This window comes from Arvicanthis niloticus, unplaced genomic scaffold (genome assembly GCF_011762505.2).
Source record: "Arvicanthis niloticus isolate mArvNil1 unplaced genomic scaffold, mArvNil1.pat.X pat_scaffold_547_arrow_ctg1, whole genome shotgun sequence".
Classification (NCBI taxonomy): domain Eukaryota; kingdom Metazoa; phylum Chordata; class Mammalia; order Rodentia; family Muridae; genus Arvicanthis; species Arvicanthis niloticus.
This window is the reverse complement of record NW_023046174.1, coordinates 8,795-17,588: the sequence shown is the minus strand read 5'-3', so window position 1 is coordinate 17,588 and position 8,794 is coordinate 8,795.

Below are 8,794 nucleotides of genomic sequence, written 5' to 3'. Positions count from 1 at the left end.
ATTTTTATCGCCTCAGAATGAAACCGTTTGCCCTTTGGCTATCACTATCTACTTTATGACTCTGTGGATTTCCTGCTCTGAGTGTTTTATATGAACGGAATCACAGAATGTGACTCATTGTGACGGACATTTTTTTGTTTAGCTTGCAGCTTTTAAGGTTCATCTGTGCTGTGGTTTGTGTGCGTACCATTTTCATTTTGTGTTCCAACGATATACCCATATGCAGATTTTACCTAGCGGCGGCCGTGTTTGCTTTTCTGCTGCTCTGACAATAACCACAGCGGCGGAAAGCGACTTGGGGAGGAAATGGTTTATTTGGTTCATGCTCCAACACAGTCCATCTTTGAGGGAAGTCAGGCAGGAATGCAAGGCAGGCACTTGAAGGTAGAACCACAGAGAAACGATGCTCACTGGCTTGCTCTCTCCCTGGCTCATGTTCAGCTACCATTCTCAAATAACCCAGGCCCACCTGCCACAGTGGGCTGCAGAGTCCCACATCAAACAATCAAGACAGTTCCCCACAGATCTGGCCACAAGCCAGTCTGATCTGGGTGATACCCTAGTTGAGGTTCCCTCAGATGACTCTGGCTGGGCCTTGTTGACAGCTGATACTAACTAGGGCATTTAGTTTATCCTGTGATCCTGTTGGTGGGCGGTCCTGTTGGTGGGCGGTCCTGTTGGTGGGTGGTCCTGTTGGTAGGTGGTCCTGTTGGTGGGCGGTCCTGTTGGTGGGTGATTCTGTTGGTGGGCAGTCCTGTTGGTGGGCGGTCCTGTTGGTGGGCGGTCCTGTTGGTGGGCGGTCCTGTTGGTGGGCGGTCCTGTTGGTGGGTGGTCCTGTTGGTGGGTGGTCCTGTTGGTGGGCGGTCCTGTTGGTGGGCGGTCCTGTTGGTGGGTATTTGACTTGTTTTCAACCTTTTGGCTCTGTATTAGTCACTTGTCTATTCCAATGATAAAACACCATGACCAAAGCAATGGATAGAAGGAAGAGTTTACTTGGGCAAATGTATCGTCAATCAGACATGATTGGTTCAGGGAGAAAACTATAAATAGGGAGGGACAATAGAAACTTTGGAGTTGAAAACGACAGCGATGAATTTCAGCACAGCATCTCTGTGGTAGCACTGAGCTGGAGAAGGGAGGATCAGCCAACTCCAAGGCATATCGAGGAAGAAGGGGTCAGATGAACAACAGGGAAGAAAGGACAGAGAAAATAAGTAAGGACTTCCGGAAGTGTGGACCCCTCCTCCCCAATGCACCCAATGGGCAAAGCAAGGACGTTTTAAGGAGACAAGAGAGCAGATATGATTCCTTTCCTTGCTTTTGTGCTTGGAGATAGTATCTCATGTAGCCCAGGCTGGTCCACAACTCATTACATAGTTGAGGCTGGCCTTGAACCCCCGATCATCTTGACTCCATGGCCAAGTACTGGTATTACAACTCTATGCCACAAGGATCTGTCTGTGTTGGCAGCATTGACAGTTTCCACTAATAGTGGAGATTGCTCTGTTGTTTGTGATAGTCCCGGGGATATAAATTGCTACACGTTCTGTTCTAATTAAAATCAATAGTCTTTAAAGACTAGTCTCAGAGGCCAGTCTTGGAGATTTGGTCAGGCCTCAGTAGGATTCTCAGCTGCCTTTCCCCTGGTTCTTCTTTTTACTAAAATCCTACTAGTTTATTATTTGTCTGCTGCACTCATGGCCGTCAGCCCCCTCCTGATTGTGTAACATCAAAACGTCCATTGCTTCAAAAACACACTTGGGTTTGAACGGCCCTGCGTGTTTACTTCAGTTTGAATCGAGCAGTTCTCGATAGGTAGAAGATTGGAGGCCTCTGTTTCTGCCCTGGTCTCTGCTAGGCATAATCTCTTATTGTTCTGAGGTGGATGCTGACCACTTTTGATTTTGAGATGGAGGTCTTGCTGTGTAGACCAGGCTGATGTCAAATTCACTTAGTAGACCTGACTGGCCTCAAAGTCATGATCTTCCTGCCTCTGTCTCCCAAGTGTTGGGATTACAGGCATGTGCACAGCACTGGTGACCCACACTTGTGAGTGATATCACTGCTGTATCTCGGAAGAAGTGGGCACTGAAGGGAGTGGTGGCTTCTGATAGTTTACCTTACCTCTTCCGGCATGGAGTCCCTGTGAGCATACTGGGTCCAGGGGGGTTGTGCCTAATATCCTTAATATTCTCATTCTCTCTCTCTCTTTCTCTTTCTTTCTCTCTCACTCACTGTCTTACCCCTCCCCTTCTTCTGTCCCTCTTTCTCTCTATCTGGTGTGTGTGTATGCAGAGGTTAGAGACTGGTTTTATATGTCTTTTCTGGATCACTCTCTATCTTTATTTTTTTGAGTCAGGGTCTCTTGCTGAACCTAAAGCTTATAGATTCTAAACTAAATGGTCAATGAGACTGAGGGATCTTCTTGTCTCTGTCCCCCCTTTACTAGTGCTGGAATTACAGGTAATATATATGCCTCTATTCTAGTCTTTCCCTCTCTGCTCTGGGAATCTAAACTCAGGTCCTCATGCTTATGTGGCAGGTATGTTAACTGAGCCATCTTCCCAGCTCTGCACACAGTGTCCACAACTCACTGTGCCCTAGGGAGATCTCTGCCCTAGGAGTGAGGACTCAAGTCTTCCTCATTAGCCTTGCTTAGAAGAGAAGTTCTGTAAAATGGATCCATGGTCAGGAAATGAGAGATGCTGGTGTTCTGCCCATTCTGAGTTGAGACAACAGTCATACGCTGTGAGCTGTGAGAGAAGGACTGTGGGGGTCTTGGCTGCCCTTGCTGGACTAGGACTATAGACAAAGGTAAGTTGAGGGCTGAGAAGGAGAGTATATTATATCTCAAAGAACATAAATTCTGAATGTTTTTACTGAGACCATGCATTTTTGAATGCTATTTTGTTTGCCTAGTACCTGTGGGGCAATTTTTTAAAAGCTCATGGAGTCTTTAAAGATTTATTGTTGATTATTTTAAGTTATGTGTATGTGTGCATATGTGTGTGGGTTTGTGCATGTGCAGTACCCAGAGAGACCAGAAGAGGGCATTGGGTCCACTGGAGCTAGTGTTACTGATTGTGAGTCATTTAAAGAAGGTTCTGGGAACTGAACTTGGTTCATCTGCAAGAACAATATGCACTCTTAAGCACTGATCTGTCTCTCTAGATCCCAGTTTCAGAGAACGAAAATCACTGTTTGTTTATCTTACATAATCTCCTCCAGTTTGGGGTATTTCATCGGCGAGGGTTCACAGAACATCTCTGACTTTTTCAGAAGCCATTCACACAGGAAGGTGTTTTACTTATAAAGGGAGAACAGTTTTTGTGGGAGAACAATTTCTTTTTAGTCCCAGTAAGTATGAATTATTTTGCTCCACAGATTAGGGGATGTTGTAAGGACTAATCTCAAGAGTTCTGCTGGACCTGCTCATGGAAGGTCTTCATAGCTTCACTTGCTGACTTCTGACCTTCCCTCAGAAGGAGGGGGTTGAGAAGGGCATGGGGCCCTCACCCAAGAATCCAACCACCCCTCCTAAACAGTTATAGGCAATCCCACTCAAACTGCACATGGCCTCAGGGGCTTTGGCAAGGGCTAGAAGATATAGGTAGAAAAAGATGGGCTTGGGAGTCCATCTATACAGGCTTGTGGGAGTTATCAGCCATCCATGTTGGCTACAGAGCTTCCAGTGTGGCTGATTTGAGGTCACCCATGCTCCTACCCATAACCCTTCATTCATTGCTCTGTCAGTAAACCTGATAAAATCATCAATCCCCTAGAGTGAACTTTGGTTGAATGGCACCTTGGTCCTTGGTTTGCCATTGAGATCTTAGGAGGAGGGGTTGATGTTTCTTACCTCTCCCCCTGGGAAAGAATTCTAGCAACAGATGACCCTAAATCAGCCACTTAAATAACACACACACACACACGCACATGCACACACACAAATATACATGCGCGCGTGCACACACACAAATACACACATATTCAAAAAATACATACATACATACATAAACACACACACACACACACACACGCTCACACCTCCCTTATTTCTCATGGCTAACCAGTCCACAGAAAGTTGGAATAGATCTATAAAACACACTGCTGTGGCTTGATCTTATTTGTCCCCACAGACTGGTATGTTTAAAGACTCGGTCCCCAAGTTGATGCTACTAGACATAGCAGAACCTTCTTTTTAGAGAAAAGAGGTTTCTTTTGCTTCAGTTTGAATGTATAGTCCACCATAGCAGAGAAGGTACGGTGGTAGGGGTCTGGGCTGATGGTCACATAGCAACCATGGTCAGGAAGCAGAGGGAAGGGAATGCTGGAACCCCAGCTGCTTTCTCCTTTTTATTCAGTCTGGGATCCCAGCCAAAGAAGGGCACCCCTCACATTCAGGGTAGGCATCCTCAACGTCAATATAGTCAAGGAACCCGCATCACAGTCATCCCCAGAGATGTGTCTTCTACGTGATTCTTGAGCCTGACAGGTTGACAGTCTAACCATCATGAGCCAAGGTCAGCACTCACAGACTTACAACTCTGTCCGCATCCTTCTCCAAACTCATTCTGCCTGCTGTGGGGCCAATCCTGATGACATCTTCTGGATTCTGTGTCAGAGCTAGGGCTTCTTCTCATGTCCCTGCTTACTGCTGTCATGCTCCTTCCCCACGTTCCTAAAGTTAGCTACGAGGCTCCTTTTACCGTTATGATCTTTGCTTCCCCGCCATGGCTGTGATCAGCCTGAGTAGCCACGTTTGCTGGACCTCAAGGGCTACAGCTGAGCCCACAGGGAAGACTGCTGCTTTTTGCCTACTTGTAGTAAATTCTAATTTAACAGGAGCTTCTTCACTCCGACAGACCCACTTGATAATCTCCCTGGGATGGCTCGTCAGTTGTCTGTCAGTCAGGAGGCCAGGAGAGGGCACCAGATTCCTTGAGCTGGAGTTACCAATGGTTTGGAGCTGCCTGATTTGTGTGTGCTGGGAACTGGCAATTGCTCTTAACTACCGAGCCACATTTCCAGGCTCAAGACAAGATATTTTATACTCCTCTTCTTTGTTTTTCCTTTTTCTTTTTTGAGACAAGATCTCACTGTGTAGCCCTGACTGGATTGGAATGTACTGTGTAGATCAGGTTGGCCTTGAACTCATAGAGATCTGCCTGCCTCTGCCTCCTCAGGGTGGGGATCAAAGGCATGCACCACCACACCTGGCTTTATACTGCACCTCTAAAAATATTTCTTCTCTTTCTCCATTCCTTTCCTCTTCCCTCCCATTCCCTACTCCCCTTCTTTCCTCCCTAACTCCCCATGTTCTTTCTCTTTTTCTTCCTTTGCCGGTAATGTGTACATGCTAAGGATGAACTCTATCTTAGAACTAACTACACTGCATCTCTAAAATTCCTTAAGATGTGATGAAGTAAACTCAAAAGACCCTCCTCCAGCACCCACAGATGCTATTGCTGTGAAGAGGTTGGTCAGTGGGTACAAGGTCACACACTTAGAATAAGTTCTGGCATTCCGTTGTGTAACTGGGCAGCAGAACTGTGAAATGGTATGTACTTCAGACTAGCCACAGGAAGTTTGAATGACCTCCCCACAACACATGATGGATGTTGGAGTGGAGGTGTCTCGGTCACTTTCCTGTTGCTGTGACAAGACACCATGAACTGGGCAATTTATTGAAGAAAGAGGGCTGGATGTGGTGGTGCATGCCTTTAATCCTACACCCAGGAGGCAGAGGCAGGTGGATCTCTATGAGTTCCAGGCCAGCCAGGGCCACATAGTAAAAACAACACAACAAAACCAAAAGCAGCAACAACAATAATGATGTTGATGGTAAACTAAAATTATAACCACCTACCTTGATTTCCCATTATTTCATTATGCTTTGGCTCTCATGCTTGTCCACATGCTTTGCTTAGACGGGGGCAACTCAGAAGGCTGTGGCTTGGGTTAGGGTGCAGAGCGGGTACCGAGCTACATTCCCTGCCTCTGAGGGGTTGGCAGAGCAGCAGGGAGGTAGATGGGCTTGGAAAGTCCCATCGCTCGGAGGAGGAGCAGGCATCTGCCCTGCTTTGGCCTCTGTAGAAGATTTGGCCTTGGATCTTGACTCATGTGCAGGGCCTGCTGGTTCACAGAGAGGGAGGCTGGGGCACTGCAGAGGTGCCAGAGACGAAGATGGCATGAGCTGGGAAATGGTGCTAGAGGTATGGGGTCAGATGAACCTAGAGAGGTGTGTGAAGGCCATGCAGGGAGCTTGGTATGCCAAGATGGTGGCAGGGGCATTGTAGGTCTGGCCTAGTCACTGGTGCATAGGAGGCTGCCCACTGTATTTCACTAATTGGTTACCCCTTAGGGAAGTTCTTTTGCTTCTTTTTTTAAAAAATTAAAAACTTTAAATTTATTTTAGTTGTTGTGGTGGTTTGAATGCAAGTGGCCCCCATAGGCCCATAGGGAGAGGCACTATGAGATGTGGTCTTATTGGAGTAGGTGTGGCCTTGTTGGAGTAGGTGTGGCCTTGTGGAGGAGGTGTGGCCTTGTTGGAGGAGGTGTGGCCTTGTTGGAGGAGGTGTGGCCTTGTGGAGGAGGTGTGGCCCTTTTGGAGGAGGTGTGTCACTGAGGGTGGGCTTTGAGGTCTCAGACGCTCAAATCAGGCCCAGTCTCTCTCTCTCTCTCTCTCTCTCTCTCTCTCTCTCTCTCTCTCTCTCTCTCTCTCTCTCTCTCTCTTTCTCTCTCTCTGCCTGCCAATCCAGCACCATGACTTTGTGTGCCACCATGCTTCCCACCATGAAGACAGTGGACTAGACCTCTGAAATGTAAGCCAGCCCCAATTAAATGCTTTCTTTTATAAGAGTTGCTGTAGTCATGGGGTCTCTTTACAGCAATAGAAACTATAACTAAGACACTTTTTTTTACTCTCTCTCTCCCTCCTTTGTGGTTCCAGAGATTAAACTCAGGCCGTCATGCTTACATGAAAGTGCCTTTACCTGTTTTACCAGTTGAGCCAGCTTTCACTGTTTTTTTTTTTTTTTTTTTTTTGATAGTGTGATGGTTTGATGGTTTGTGTATGCTTGGCCCAGGGAGTAGCACAATTAGGAGGTGTGACCTTGTTGGAGTAGGTGTGTCATTGTGGGTGTGGGCTTTAAGATCCTCATCCTAACTGCCTGGAAGCTAGTCTTCTAGCTGCTTTTGGAACAAGAGGCAGAACTCTTAGCTTCTCCAGCCTGGATGCTGCCATGCTTTTGCCTTGATGATAATGGACTAAACCTCAGAAACTGTAAGCCAACCCCAATTAAATATTGCCCTTTATAAAAGTTGCCTTGGTCATGGTGTCTGTTCACAGCAGTAAAACTCTAACTAACTATGTAGCTCAGGCTGGCCTTCACCCTGGCTTGGTCAGCCTTCCAAATGCATGCACCACTGGATAAATCCCCACTTTTAACTGAACTGTAACTGTGACCCTGATGCTGAGTGGAGAGGCTATGTCAGAGAAAACAAGCCTATTGTGGATGCCTGAAGCTAACAGCGTTTTAAGATGTATTCAGTTCATGGTCAGCCCAGAGAATTCATGCTCAGTCACTGTAGTTTGTGCTTCAAACCATATTGTGTGAAGGCTGTGGAGATGGCTCCCTGGGGAAAGTACTTGCTTCGGAGGCACAAGGACCTGAATTTGGATCCCCCCGCATCTGAGCTTCACCACACACTTTTATAATCTCAACGCTGGAGAGGCAAAGACTGGTGGATCTCCAGAAATCCACAGCTAGCCAGCTGAGTCAAACTAGTGAGCCCCAGTTCCATTCAAGACCCTCTTTCAAAATATAAAGTAGGCAGTGACTGAGAATATCAGATGTCCATACTCCGGCCTCCATACAGAAGCACACACCCACTAATATATGCTCACTCTACATTTATTTATAAAAAACCACTCCACTCTTGTTGGCTGAGACAGTTTGAAATAGCATGACTTTTGTCTTTTCAGGTTTTACAGCGAAGGAGCCCCCTATGCAGGTTACTAAAATCCTGTGGAATTTTGTGCTCCCAACTTTTTACCAGTCAGAAACAGAAACCCCTGATGGTAAGGGTTTCTGGACCTCAAGATGAATCACTTCTCTTCCCCTTCTGCTTTGTTAAAAATATGAGACGACCTTAACACCAGAGGGCAGTGTTTTATAGTACTTGCCAAAATGTCCTTAGACCTTGTCATCTGATGGATTCATGTGTGGCTTATGTGTGTTTGCAGTTTCCTCTTGTGCTGTTAAATAATACACCTGACTTGGGACTCGGTGAACCTAGAATTTCATCAGCGGCAAAACAAAACCAGCCCACGCAAAACAACAATGAAACACCTGCCTCTCTCCCACTCCTCCCAAGCCAACTATTTATTTTATGAAGCTAAACCTCCTTGAATTAATTTTCACAGTAAGTTGCGCTGTTTGGGTGTTGGCTGGTTGTTAGGGATGGGGGCATTTCATAACATATAACTTTTTCCTAGACAAAGGAAGTCCTGTCCAGCTAGGTATTTTAAAATCAAGATTTGTTTATTTATTATTTTTATGTGCATAGGTGTATGTCTGTGCATCCTGTGTGTGCAGGGCCCATGGAGGCCAGAAGAGGGCAACAGATGCTCTGGAACAGGAGTTACAGATGGTTTATGTGTAGCCAGCCCACTTGGTTTAGCTTTAGGGCTAGTCAGAAATGGTGAGTTTTGTTTCAGAAAAGTACCCAGTTCTTAACAAGAAGAGGATATGTTGTTGCTGCTGTTGCTATTGCTGTATGTGTGGTGGTT